This window comes from Crocuta crocuta, unplaced genomic scaffold, assembly GCF_008692635.1.
Source record: "Crocuta crocuta isolate KB4526 unplaced genomic scaffold, BGI_CrCroc_1.0 scaffold709, whole genome shotgun sequence".
Classification (NCBI taxonomy): domain Eukaryota; kingdom Metazoa; phylum Chordata; class Mammalia; order Carnivora; family Hyaenidae; genus Crocuta; species Crocuta crocuta.
In genome coordinates this window covers 785,064-799,244 of record NW_027530619.1, presented here as the reverse complement: position 1 = coordinate 799,244, position 14,181 = coordinate 785,064, and the positions used below count along the sequence as shown (strand labels likewise).

The window sequence follows — 14,181 nt, the reverse complement described above, 5'->3', positions numbered from 1 at the left end:
AGCCATATAACTCAGATGAAAAAAATAAAAAATAAAAAAAGAACAGGCAATTGAGACAATTCTTTTTTTTATAGTAGTGTCTGAGTAATGGTTTTTTAAAATAAATTTTACCTTGTCTTTGTCATATAATCATTTGGTAAATAAAATATAACAATCATTAAATAGTTTCAATTATTTCCTATACGGCGACAGTCATTTTATATTCATTGGTATTGAAAATAGAAACTATATTATAGATACAGTATGATTTTTCTTTGGTTTATACATTTTACATTTTGTCATCTTTGTTCAAAATATTCCATGTGATTTTTAATTAATATATTAATCTATATTATATATACACACATCGCATACTATTAACTTCATTAAACACATTTATTTATTTATTTAAAGTTTATTTATTTTGAGAGAATAAGAGAAGGAGCTAGGAGGCATGAGTCATAGAAGGACAGAGAGAGAGAGAATCAGAGACAGAGAGAAAGAGAGAGAGAGAGAGAGAGAGAGAGAATCCCAAGCAGGTTCCATGCTGTCAGTACAGAGCCTGACACTGGGCTCAATCCCATGACTGTGAGATCATGATCTGAGCTGAAATCAAGAGTTGGACCCTTAAACATCTGAGCTACCAAGAGCCCCTGAATACAACATTTAAAAGTCAATATTCTGAAAGCTAAATTAGAAGTCCTTACTTCTAAGACAAAATTGTGTACCTATAATCAAAATTTTGTAAACACTAATGTTTTTCCCTTGTCAATGACAGTTGTCAATAATAAAATAAAAAATTAGAAATTAATGGATTTAGACCCTCAACTATATCAAAAATGACAAGCTATATATTAACTGACATTTTTGGCCCATTCTAATGAAATGTCTAGAAGAGTGTATATGATCAGATGTATATGCCTACTATTTCAAATAAGCTTTTACTTTTTATTAGTAATGCTATCTGAAGAGTAGATATTCTGGAATTGTGTCTAACTTACTGGAAGTGGTAACTTATAAATAAATACCAAAATAAAATGTATTAGGCAACCAGAAAAGATGGTCATTATGAACAGATAATAAAAATGCTAAATCACCAATTTCCTCTTCTTCCTCCCCTTTAAGGATGTCTCCTGAATCTTTATCTTTTCTCTTCCCAAAAGAATAAAAAAAAAAATACTGGGGTGCCTGGGTGGCTTAGTCGGTTAAGGGTCCGACTTTCGCTTAGGTCATGATCTCGCAGTTCGTGGGTTCGAGCCCCGCGTCGGGCTCTGTGCTGACTGCCAGCTCAGAGCCTGGAGCCTGTTTCAGTCTGTGACTCCCTCTCTCTCTGACCCTCCCCTGCTCACGCTGTCTCTCTCTCTCTCCTAGAAATAAATAAAAATTTAAAAAAGAATAAAAAAATACTTTAAAAGGGATTTTATACTTCTTTTTATCCCAGTATTTGCTTTAAAATGTAATAAAGTATAGATATTATATTAGTGTTCATCTCTTCTGCTGTTTATTAATCTTAGAGTAGTTGATAAACATAGACATGATAATTTAAAATGTATAAATAAGGATGCCTTTGCTTTTAGGTAGATGTCTCAGGTTATTCACCTTTAAAAATCTTATCCTACACTTTCCCTCAGCAATCCACTACTGAAATATTTGTGTCACATCTTTTCCTAACCAATAATTATACCAATACCAAATCCCAATATCAAGTGTTGTATTCCACAGAATTAATTTATTTAAGTATCCTCATTGCTAAAACTCTTGAACTCTACCAAGTTCTCTGATCCCGTAAGACTGACACATTTTTCATTTCCGTTCTTCATAAACCTGCCATTCTCATGATTCCGTAGTATACCTAAGTTCATGATCCATCAAATAATTGGGTAAAATAATTTACCCTATTTACATTCAATTTTACTTCATACCTACTTCACTGATGTATCAGACACATTTCTCAAAGCTGAAGATTAACACAGCCATGTTGACTGGATTCCCTCTAAATTTTTAACTACAAATTTTAAATAGGAAGCATCTCTGCTACCTAACCTTCTATTATATTTCCTGTGGGAATTCATTATTCAATATCCTAAATATGTATTCCACATCCCCTGTTCCTCCTTAATTCTTTCTCTACTTTTTACTCTATCCTGATTATCTTTTAGTTTACACACACACACACACACACACACACACACACACACACAGCACAGAAGAGGATTTTCATTTCCTTCTAAAACTATGTCCAGATACGACACACACTCTGTCCTCTCTCTTAGATACAATGCATTTCTACTCAAAGACACTGTTCTGGAAATTATTCCCTTCTTCTATTTTAATTAATGTTCATTTCTATGAGAGCATTTTCATCGAACTAAAAAGCTTATGCAAAATCTCTTATTTTTCAAAAAATAAAAAATCTCTTTCATTACAGTACAGAAACACAGAAGGATATACCTATATTACTAAGTCCACTTCACTTATTATTCCTTGAATCTACTTTAAAAAGTCATATGCATTGGTGTCTCTACAGAAAATGCTCATATTGAGGTTATGGTTATAATTTACTTTATCATGACAAATGGTCTTTATCTTTGTTGATTTCCAAGCAATGCCTAATGCAATTGATCTCAACTTCCTTCTTGAAACATAGTCATCTAGATTCTGGGAAATCACAATTTCCTGATACTTATTTTTTTACATAGCATGCTTCTCTTTTCATGCTTCTTTGATGAATATCCTTCCTTTTTCCTACTTCAAACCATTGTGTACTACAGAGCTCAGTACTGGAAACTCTTCTCCTCCTTTCACTATGTCTACTGTCATTACCTAGGGAAGCCGTAATACAACAGTGGATTTAAATTATACTTATAAATAGAGCAATCTATTTTTTTCAATCTTCAACCCAAAATTATTTCAGAAATGCTAGAAAACCAAGCATGAATATCCAACAGCTTCCTTGATGTCTTTGTATGGAGGCATGGTAGACATCTCAAGGATAACATATTCAAAATTAAACTCTTAATTTCTCTCTCGTGTAAAACCACCCCATTATCAAGTTCTCATCTCCACTTTCATCACCCAGTAATTCTTTTTTTTCCCTAAAAATGTCCCCTTTCTGTTACTTATGGGGCATAAATTCTTAGAGTTCATCTTGACTACTGATTTTTGGCTTCCCCTCCATATCCAAGCTATAAGGATACAATAAATACAGATTGTTACCATTTCTCACTACCTCTGTGACTACACCTCTGGTCCAAGCCACTCTCAACACTTTCCTGGGATAGTAGTAAATAATCTATTTGCTCTCTAGCCCCTTGTTCCTACTTTTTTTCAACAATTCCTGCTTGAAACAGTATCAGTTCATCTTAATGCCCTAAAAAACACCTCAATGGGCTATCTTAGATTTTAAAGAAAATGTATGCATCTACATGGCTTACTATGATCTGCATAGCTGGTATTACATCTCTTACCTTTATTCTCATTTTAAGATGTTGAAGTTATACTTGTCTCTTTGTTAATCCTTACATTCTAAGTATGAACAGGGTTATACATTTTTTAAACTTCTTCTGGAAAGCTCCTACCTGCATACTTAAATAATTGTATCCTTTACTTTTTTCAGTTGATACCACAGAAAAGGCTTCTACATCACTATCTAAAATATCACCCCTTACCTGTCTATTTTCTTCATCTAATTTATGTTCTTCATTGCTCTTATCATTGTCTGGACTTATATGTCATATTTATTTATTGCCAGTGTCCTGAAACAGACTGTAGCCTCCATGAAGGCAGATAATTTATCTCCAGCACAGAGTAGGTACATAGTAGATTCTCAATAAATATTCCTAAACAAATGAATGAAAAATTGCTTTCATCTATGAAGAAAATTTTACATTATATATCTGGATTTTTTGAAGTTCCATGAGAAGTTGAATTATGGCTTGGATTAGTCAGGGTTTGATGAAAAAAGTGAAATTACTCTGAGTAACATTGAATAAAAGATTATCAAGATTAGAATTTTGCAGCTATGAGAGATGGTTGGTCACCTGTCTTTGTATATTCTCATATTCTCAGGACCTCTGCATGTGTTCTCAGCTAATTTGGGTTTTCTCACTATACGGTGGCTTCAGTTAAGTGGACCTTCTGCCTTGCCAGTTCAGGGTTCTGAAGTAAGAGGCCTAGTGAACCAAGCAGAAGTCACACTACCTTTTATGACATAGCCTCAAAAACATTTGCCTTCACTTCTATCACTTTCTGTTGGTTTCAAGTGAGTAGTAGGCCAACCCAGATACAAATGGGGGGTATCCCAATTAATGGGGCAATGGTAAAGTCACATTGCAGGAGACCTTGGGGTAATAGGTATACTGTTGCACTAATTTTTTTGAAAGTATGATTTTTAACCATTCACTCTCTAGCCACAATAACTCACATTCTCACATACAGTACACATGCATCTTTCCCCCAGGTCCCTAAAAGCTTCATCCTGTTATAGAATCACAATAGGAAGTCTGGAAGACATCATTTACAAGCTCAGATGAGCATACATTCCTCTGGTGTAAGTCTTGCTACATCTGTCATATTTAGGATATCTAGGAGCTAAATAGAAAAATTATGTGTCTCCCCTGCCACCCCATTCCCACTCCAAAACACTGAATAATGTCACACGGATGGGGCAACCACTATGGACATTCTCATTCAAAAAGTGATAAAAGGGAAGCAACAGTAGTTAATGTTCACAGCACCTCTGAAATCCAGCAGGACATATGTTGCTGGTCTCTTAATTAGGGCTCAGTCCTTTTCTTTGGCAATTTTCATCTTGAATATTGGCATCTAGAATCTGCACTTTTGAGTCTACTTAGTAGTTTTCATAAGACAACCAAGTTTGCAACTGAGTTGATTTTGTACTATGCTTCCTGACATAAACGTTTGGGAATCCAAAGAAAGGCCTCTTTTCATTTTGTGTATTTTTCATCACTTATAGTTATAACTGTAGGTAACTTCCACCAGGAAAAAAGGTATTTAAAATGTGTGGGGTTTTTAATGAATGGTATTAGCATGTATTCAATCAGAATAATGCAATAACCAAAAATCTGAAACAGATACTTCCCTAATTCAGGCTCTGGGTAAAGCTGATATAGGACAATGCTTTTCAATTTCTTGTAATCCCCACTGTGTAAGAGAAAGGATCTTGAAGGCACACCTTGGGGTTCACTGGAGGACTTTGGTCTATTTGAAAATGCTTGAGTTATTTGTTTAAATCTTTTTGAACAAAGGATTTTACAATCCCACACTGGTTTTTATTTTTTGCATTAGGGTTCTTGCTTACTGTCAGAACTCTTTGTTAGCTGAAAAGATTATTCTGAGCCCTTTACACTTCCTCCAAGTTCACTCCAATGCAGAATAACTCATTCCTTAGTATACCTCTCTCCTTACTCGTTTTGTGATAAACTGTCTCTAGGTGGTAGCCTCAACATTCTATCTAGAATGTCCTTAGAGCATCGGGTCATTAGGCATGTTTTACTATTTTTCATGTTAGCATAGGTGACAATTTAGCTGCATTTTCTGACACTATAATATGGATCTCCTTTCTATAACTTCCAAAAATAATTTCCTCACTCTTTCTTTTTTGTTTTTAAACTTTAAAGTTTTTTTAATGCTTATTTATTTTTGAGAGAGAAAAAGAGAGAGAGAGCATGAGTGGGGAAGGAGACCCTGAATCCGAAGCAGGCTGTCAGCACAGAGCCCAACATGGAGTCTAACTCATGAATAATGAGATTATGACCTGAGCCAAAGTCGGATGCTTAACAGACTGAGCCACAAAGGTTCCCCTCCTCCCTCTTTGTTAATGCCTTGCTGAAAATGTCTTCAAGTGTCTTTAAACTTCTGCATTTACTCTGATTAAAGTTCGACCTCCTTCAATTTATGATTTGCTCAGAGGCCTTCTGGCTTTGACCTAATACTCAGTTCAAAAGCCAATGACATATTCTTTAAGTTGTTGTTAACGGTATGTAAAAACACACCCTCTCCTGAGCTTAATTTAGATTCACATATGAGATGCACCTCCTGCCACTGAACTGGAGATCTGCTAGTGGGGTACATAGGAAATCGGTGGGTTTGGGTGTTTTTTTTTCAATTTTTAAAGGAAAAAAAATCATCAGATTTATTATTCTGCTTAATATTTTAATGGAAAAATAACTGGAATTAAGCTATTCTCACTATATTTTGAAGGGAAATTGTCGAGTAAAAAGAGAGAAATAATAAGTGTATCTGAATTCTTGATGATGTCTTTGAACTGCTTAATGAATCAATCTCTGAGTAACTACACCTTGAGCATCTTAGATGAGTTGGTGGATATTTTTTTAATGTTTCATTTATTTTTGGGACAGAGATAGAGACAGCATGAGCAGGGGAGGGTCAGAGAGAGAGGGAAACAGACTCTGAAGCAGGATCCAGGCTCTGAGCTAGCTGTCAGCACAGAGCCTGATGCGGGGCTCGAACTTACAATCTGTGAGACCATGACCTGAGCTGAAGTCGGACGCCTAACCGACTGAGCCACCCAGGCACCATGAGTTGATGGATATTAAAGAGAAGCAAATCTCATCTTCACCAGTCACAGATCTCTGCTGTACTACATATATAAAAATAGATAAAGATTCCACACAAATAGGTCCTTCATGAGGAATAAATAAGATGCTTCTAGAAGCTTTCCTGTCAAATATTATCTGCTTAAAAGTTTGTAATTATCTTTGTTTTCTTTAGGAAACATTTGTTTTAACTATAGGTTGAAAATGTTTAGATCTTCATATGGAATTTGGTTTATCCTGTGGTGAATATTCTTGGTACCTCAGACTAAATAGTTTAGAATTCATTCATATTCCATTAATAAATACACAAATATTTTAATATACCACAGTTGATAGCAGGAGAGGCTGCAGGTTTATGGATCAAGGGAATGTGGGACAAGGCAAGCACTAAACGGATGGACCATGGTTAAAAAGAGAGAGAGAGAGAGAGAGAGAGCCTACACTGTCACACAATCACCCAAAGTACATAGTTTGTATTCTGTTTCAGTCTCAGTAACATATTTTATATGGGTTTTGACAAACGTATAATGACATGTATCTATAATTAGAGAACATATAGTATAGTCTCACTGCCCTAAAACTCCACTGTGCTCCACCTCTGCACTCCCTCCCTAATAGCTCCTAGCAACCACTGCTCTTTTTTACCCCTGCCATAACTTAGCCTTTTCCAGAATGTCATTTAGTTGGAATTATAAGGATATAGCCTTTAAACATAGGTTTCTTTCACTTAGCAATATGTATGTAAGTTTCCTCCACATCTTTTCATGTGTTGATGATGAATTTTGTTTTAGTTTTGAGTAATATTCCATTGCATAGATGCGCCATAATTTATCTGCTAACTTACTGAAAAAATCTTGGTTGCTTCCAAGTTTTGTCAACGTTAATAAGCCTCTATTAACATCCATGGACACATTTGGCATGGACATAAGTTTTCAACTCATTTGAGTATCATCTGTTCTTTTTTTTAATTCCAGTCAGTCATTGACTCTTTATTCCTGACATTATTTCCTAAAATAAATTACTTTCACTCAAACCTTCTGTGGGTATCTTCTTTCATATGTCCCCTGGGTAAAACAGCTGACTCTCATGGTGGAACTCTGGAACTGGATCACTCATGAGTTAGATAGCAATACCACGTATTGCTGATGGTAAGTAATGTGGTGGTCACCTCTGATACACAGGGACATCACAATTATAACCATTATTACCTGGTGGCAGATTCAGAAGAGACGTAGGGAATAAAAGTAAAGCATATGCATTAACATTATAGTTCCTAAGATGTTTACCAACTATCCATCAGGAAGAGATGCAGGTGGAAAGTGAAGCATTGGTTTATATGGCAGCAGTGGCATATGATTCTGATAATTAAAAGGATTACAGGTTGATTGGCTTTGCATTCAAGAGGTTAGAGACCATAAAATAAAACAAGTCTAGGTTAACTAACTATCAATTCAAAAAATTCTGTGAGAATCTAAATACTTTATAACAGCATGTAAAAACATCCTTATCCCCTGAATTTTAGAGGATTTTAATGAGTGTCAGGCCCAGGATTTAAATATGAGGTCCAGTAACCGCAAAGGTGCTGCAAACGCATTCTGCCTGTGCTCCCACCAGGGCTATGAGGAGAGTGGTGGGACTCTAGGAAAAGGGTAAGAACATTTGGATGGATCAACTGAGAACTTTGTACCTCCAGATTCCCATGACATCTCTGGACCAAAATAAATGTCTTCCCCATCTTCTTGGCCATCGTTTCCCTCAAACACTGCTCTAGCCAACAGCTTCTAGTAACTAAAATACCAGAGCACCTCACCTCCTCTGTACCAGTTACTTTTCCCAGTATTTCTCTGCAACCTTAGAGTTGCACACCTGTAGGAAACACTGGGGATTTGAGCTTGCACAAACGAAGCATCGTTGAGATTTAATAACTCACTAGGGAACTCCTGGCCAATGGGAGACGGAGTCAATGAATAAAGTCTGGCCCTCTCTTCCAGGCTTTAGATGGACTAATGTGAATTTCAGCCTACAGGGCCCCTTAAAAGATCCCAGATGGATTGTGAACCAGCTGCCACATTGATGGACCAGCTTGACAACACTCTTGTATTGACTCTTTCTGTCTAATATTTTTCAGTCCTCTACTCTTGGTCCCTGGGTTTTTCTAAATAAGTGATTTGCATAAGAGACTTTAGATTAGGCTTTGAATTTCTAACGGAACCCAGGAATAGATGCAGACCAAATGTTTATAGTTTAATGAATCTATTAATAATAGGAATTAATTCCCTATTCAAAAAAGTAATAACTCATATTTATAAACCCAGAAATGTCTCTCTTTCTTTTAACCATGGTCCATCTGTTTGGTGCTTGGCTTGTCAAATAAAAATAAGTGTATTTAGTCTCTGGGCCCACAGTGAATTACTACAGCATCTAGATAAACACTATGCCTGCTTGCTCAGTAAACAAGGTTTTGGGAGCTCTTACCAATAAAGATGTTCTTTGTCTTCTCAATTTAGAATGAAGATGTTGTTTGCCTTCTAAATTTAGATTGCAAACTGTTGCTGCAAATTAAACTTACAAAATTTCTAGACTTTTATTTAATATTTTATAGAAGTCATTTGCCTAATTTCAAAGAAGACAAGATAAATTAAAGCTGATTCAGAAAAGAGTAACACCAATAGTTTAAAAAAAATGAAAAATAGGACATAGAGTAGAGACAATGTTTTATATCTCCAAGACAACAAAGATTGAATAAAGTCTAGATTCTCAGTATTTAAGAAGTATCATATGTATCTAAAATTAATGTAATTCAGTTTTTATAAAAGTTTGCTTATCAGATGGGTGATTTCATTAGTTTTTACTAGGAAATAGACTACAATCATATTTTATAGTCAACAATGCTCTTAAATTTCAGCTTTTAATTTTAAACCAAAATTTAAAGTAAAACACTTTTGATAAAAACATGAATCTGAGAAACATCAGTTTCAGCAAGAAAATAATCTAAAGACAATATTAAATTGGTGATGTTAAGATAAAATACCGGTTATTATTAAGGCAAGACAACTGATACTAAATGTTTAGTGTTTATAATTTTTAAAGTGTTAAGGAAAAATGTTGATATTTTTAATGTTTTCTTATTAGACATCAAAAGCCTTCATAAAATGCAAAGAAAGATTTTTAGTAGAACAAATCTAATAACAGAATACTAATTGAACTGCATGGTAACTTCTCCAACTTGTTAATGGAATATTCCATTTAATCATTTCACAAATGAAACAGATGAATTGTTTTAAAAATTCAAAAAACAACTGAAACATAAGCAGTTATCATATATAGTTTTGCATAATCATAAAATATGAGAACATTAAAAAATGAATTAAAATATCAAGGTTCAAATAATCCAGCATATAAGGTATCTTCATCATATATATATATAAAGGTATTTCATACCATATATGTCAAATAAATGTGAATTCCAATAAAACAAGAGCAAACTAAAGAATACTCTGAACTAGCAAATACAACAAAAGCTCTATAGTTCTCTTGGCCCAAGAGGGCATTATCATTTACATAATGTGTGACTGAGTCAATAACAAGGGCCATTTTGATCTCTCAGAGAATGTGAAGAAAAATAAGGTAAAGGAACCATACACAGGAAAATAGAAAAGAACAGCATCCATAAAACAGATTGTGCATTGACCATGGGAATTTCAATTACTGGGAAACTGTCTTGTGTGATAGTTTTGGAGTCAATAAAGTAGAATGCATGGTCTTAGGAGGAATGCTGGACGATTTTCACACACTGTCTGTTATGAAACATCAACAGCAAAGTTAAAATAGGAACTCCTGAATAGAATTATGCCGAACAAAGTAAGTCATCATGAAATTCCTAGAGTCTGGTGATCACTGAACTTTCAAATATTTTCAGCTTCTATTGAAGTAGACAATGTCTGTTGTTTTTAATAAACTATGCAAACTACCATAGCTTTACTTCTTTGTCTTCTTACCCAGAAGCCTTCAAGTTTTGTTTTCTTTTAAAGCAAAAGTTTTTCTCATGTATCAAATTCGACAATCATAAATAACATAATCCACAAGTTTGGATATATTTTTTTTCTCTGAATTTCCTACAATTATCTTAAGCCTAAACATGGTGATCATAATTCAAATGTCTTTGTGGAACATCGACCTACTAGATAATTTCCATATTTTTCCACTTTAAAGGGTATTCATATGACAAGTTTAACATAACATTTAAAAAAAGAGATTACCATTTAATGTAATTTAAATTTGAAGCAAAAATGACATACATTTTATTCATGCTAAATCCAAAACTAAGTACTTAACATGCATGTTTAAAAAAGTTTAGAACTTTTCAAATGGCCACAGTTACCAAGTTATTCAGGTAAAAATTTATTTTTTGTGTGTGAACAACTGTCATATACCTATGTATATAAATATGTCACTTCATTTTCAATGAAGAAAATATAAAATAGCAATTTCCATTATCTTGGGTTTCAAAATCAAAACCAAACTGAGATATCTCAGCAATATAAGCAAATATGAATGGCAGAGATGAGGAGAAGAAGAAGGAGGAGGAGGAGAAGGAGAATCAGAAGCAGAAGCAAAGGTTAAACATAATTGAATTTTATGTGAAATTCACATAATGTTCATTATACTCTGATATATTATACTCTGATGATTATATTATCACTATTGCCTGATATAATAAAACTATATTTTATGTATAAGAACATTTTTATGATTCTTTTTTTTTAATGTTTATTTATTTTGGGAGAGAGAGGGAGGGATGATGAGTGGGGAAGGAACAGAGACAGAGGGAGGGAGTGAATCCAAGCAGGCTTTGCACTGTCAGTGCAGAGCCGGACTCCTGGCTCAATCCCATGAATCGTGAGATCATGACCTGATGAGATCAAGAGTCAGATACTTAACTGATTGAGCCACCCAGGTGCCCCTATGATTCTTTATACAATGAACTAAAATCTAACTAACTGTACAACTAATGAATTCAGTGAGAATCAAATTTCCTTTTTAACTGAATTACCTGATTGTCTTGATATAAATAACTGATCTGAAAATAAAATGAGTAAATTAATTATGATTACTATTGGTATAAACATTTTCTATAATACATATTCTTTGATTGAACAATTTTATATCTAAACAAAATCACATCATCAAATGGCTGGCTTCTAATTACCTTGGAATTCAGTCTAAGAAACTACCCTTCATGCCATGCCATAGAAGAATTGTGACAATACAGAAACATGTAGAAAAGCAAATAAAAGAGATCAAACAAAGAGTACAGAGAACATTATGAGCCATAAAAGAAGACAGTGGAGCCTAGAGGGTAAGAATTTTGAATGAGTGATAGACCAACATAGTTAAAAGCTTCATGCCAATACCTGATAGGTAACTATGGGGAAATTATTTAATCTTTTAAAGTTGCAAATTTTTCACTTAAATAATATTTCCAAATACATATCATGCAGTCAGAATTAGCTTGCTACTGAAACCAGATAAAGACATTACAAAAAGAAAACTACAGACCAATATCCCTGATGAACACAGATACCAAATCTTCAACAAAACATTAGCAAACCACATTCAACAACAACATATGAAAAGGATCATTCACCACGATTAACTGGAATTTATTCCAGGGATGGAAAAATGGTTCAAATATTAACAAATCAATCAATATGATACAAAATGAAGACTAAAAAATATGTGATTGTCTCAATAGATGCAGAAATAGCTTTGTCAAAATTCAACATCTGTTCATTAAAAAAAAAAAATCTCTCAACGAAGTGAGTTTAGAGGGAAAATAGTATCAACATAATAAAGGCCACATATAACAAAACCACAACTAACATCATCTTCAATGGTGAAGTAATGAGAGCTTTTCCTTTAAGATCTGAACAAGACAAGGATGTCCACTGTCATGACTTTTATTCAACATAGTACTGGAAGTCCTAGCCACAGCAAGCAGACAGAAAAAGAAATAAAAGGCATCCAAATTGGTCATGAAGAAATAAAACTGTCACTATTTGCAGATGACATGATTCTACACACAGAAAACCTAAAGACTCTACCAGAGAGCTATTAAAAGTAATAAATGAATTCAGTAAAATTGAAGGATACAGCATTAATATACAGAAATGTGTTCTCATACCTTAATAAATAAAAGTAGCAGAAAGAGAAATTAAGGAAACAATTCCACTTACAATTGTACCAAAGATAATAGAATTTTTGGAAATAAACTTAACCAGGGAGGTGAAAACCCATACTCTAAAAGCTATAGAACACTGACAAAAGAAATTAAAGGTAACACACACACAAATGGAAAGATAGTTCATGCTCATGGATTAGAAGAATCAATATTGTCAAAATGTCCATTGCACTCAAAGCGATCTACAGATCCAACGCAATCCTTACCAAATATCAACAACATTTTTCACAGAACTAGAACAAATAATACTGAAATATGTATAGAGCCAGAAAAGACTCCAAATAGTTAAAGAGATCTTGACAAATGGGAACAACCCTAGAGGTATCACATTCCCAGATTTCAAGACATACTATAAAGCTATAACAATGAAAACAGTATGGTACTGGCACAAAAATAGACACATAGATCAGTGGAACAAAATAGAGAGCCTAGAAATAAACTTATGCTTATACGGTCAATTAATCTATGATAAGGAAGCATGAATATGCAATGGAAAAAACACAGTCTCTTTGATAAATGGTGTTGGGAAAAATGAACAACTACATGGACAAAAATAAACCTGCCCACTTCTTACACCATACACAAAAATAAACTCAAGTTACATTAAAGCTGTAAATGTGAGACCTAAGACCATAGAAACTCATAGAAGAAAAGCACAGGCAGGAATTTCTTTGACGTTGGCCCTAGTAACATTTTTCTAGACACATCTCCTCAGACTAAAATAAACTATTGGGACTACACCAAAAAAAAAAAAAAAAAAAAAAAAAAGCTTTTGCACAGCAAAGAACACCATCAATAAAATAAAAAAGCAGCTTACTGAATGGGAGAAGATATATGTAAATTATATATAATAAAGGATTAATATACAAAATATATAAAGAACTTATACAGCTCAATACCAAATCATCATCATCATCTAATTAAAAATGGGCAGAAGACATGAACAGGCATTTTTCCAAAGAACATATAAAAGAGACCAACAGACAAATGAAAATAGGCTCAACATCACTAATCATCGGGAAAATGAAAATTAAAACTACAATGAGATATCTTATACCACTCAGAATGGCTAGTATCAAAAAGACAAGGAATAACAAGTGTTGGTGAAGATATGGAAAAAAGGAGACTTCATGCACAGTTAGTGGGAATGTGAATTGGTACAGCCACTGTGGAAAATAGTATGGAAGTTATTCAAGGAATTAAAAATTAAAATACCATAAGACCCAGTAATTCTACTACTGGATATTTACCCATAGAAAAATGAAAACACTAATTCAAAAAGATACATGCACCTCTATGTTTATTGAAATGTTATTTGAAATAGCCCATATATGGAAACAGTCTAAGTGTCCACTGACAGATGAATGGATAAGGAAGAAGTTA

The 14,181-nt window shown here is 33.9% G+C and overlaps 1 long non-coding RNA gene across 1 annotated transcript in view; it reads right to left on the bottom strand.

The window, feature by feature from the left end:
- LOC144234764 (uncharacterized) overlaps positions 1 to 14,181 on the bottom strand; it is a 377,485-nt gene that overhangs the window by 405 nt on the left and 362,899 nt on the right. The gene's annotated exons all lie outside the window — the stretch shown is intronic.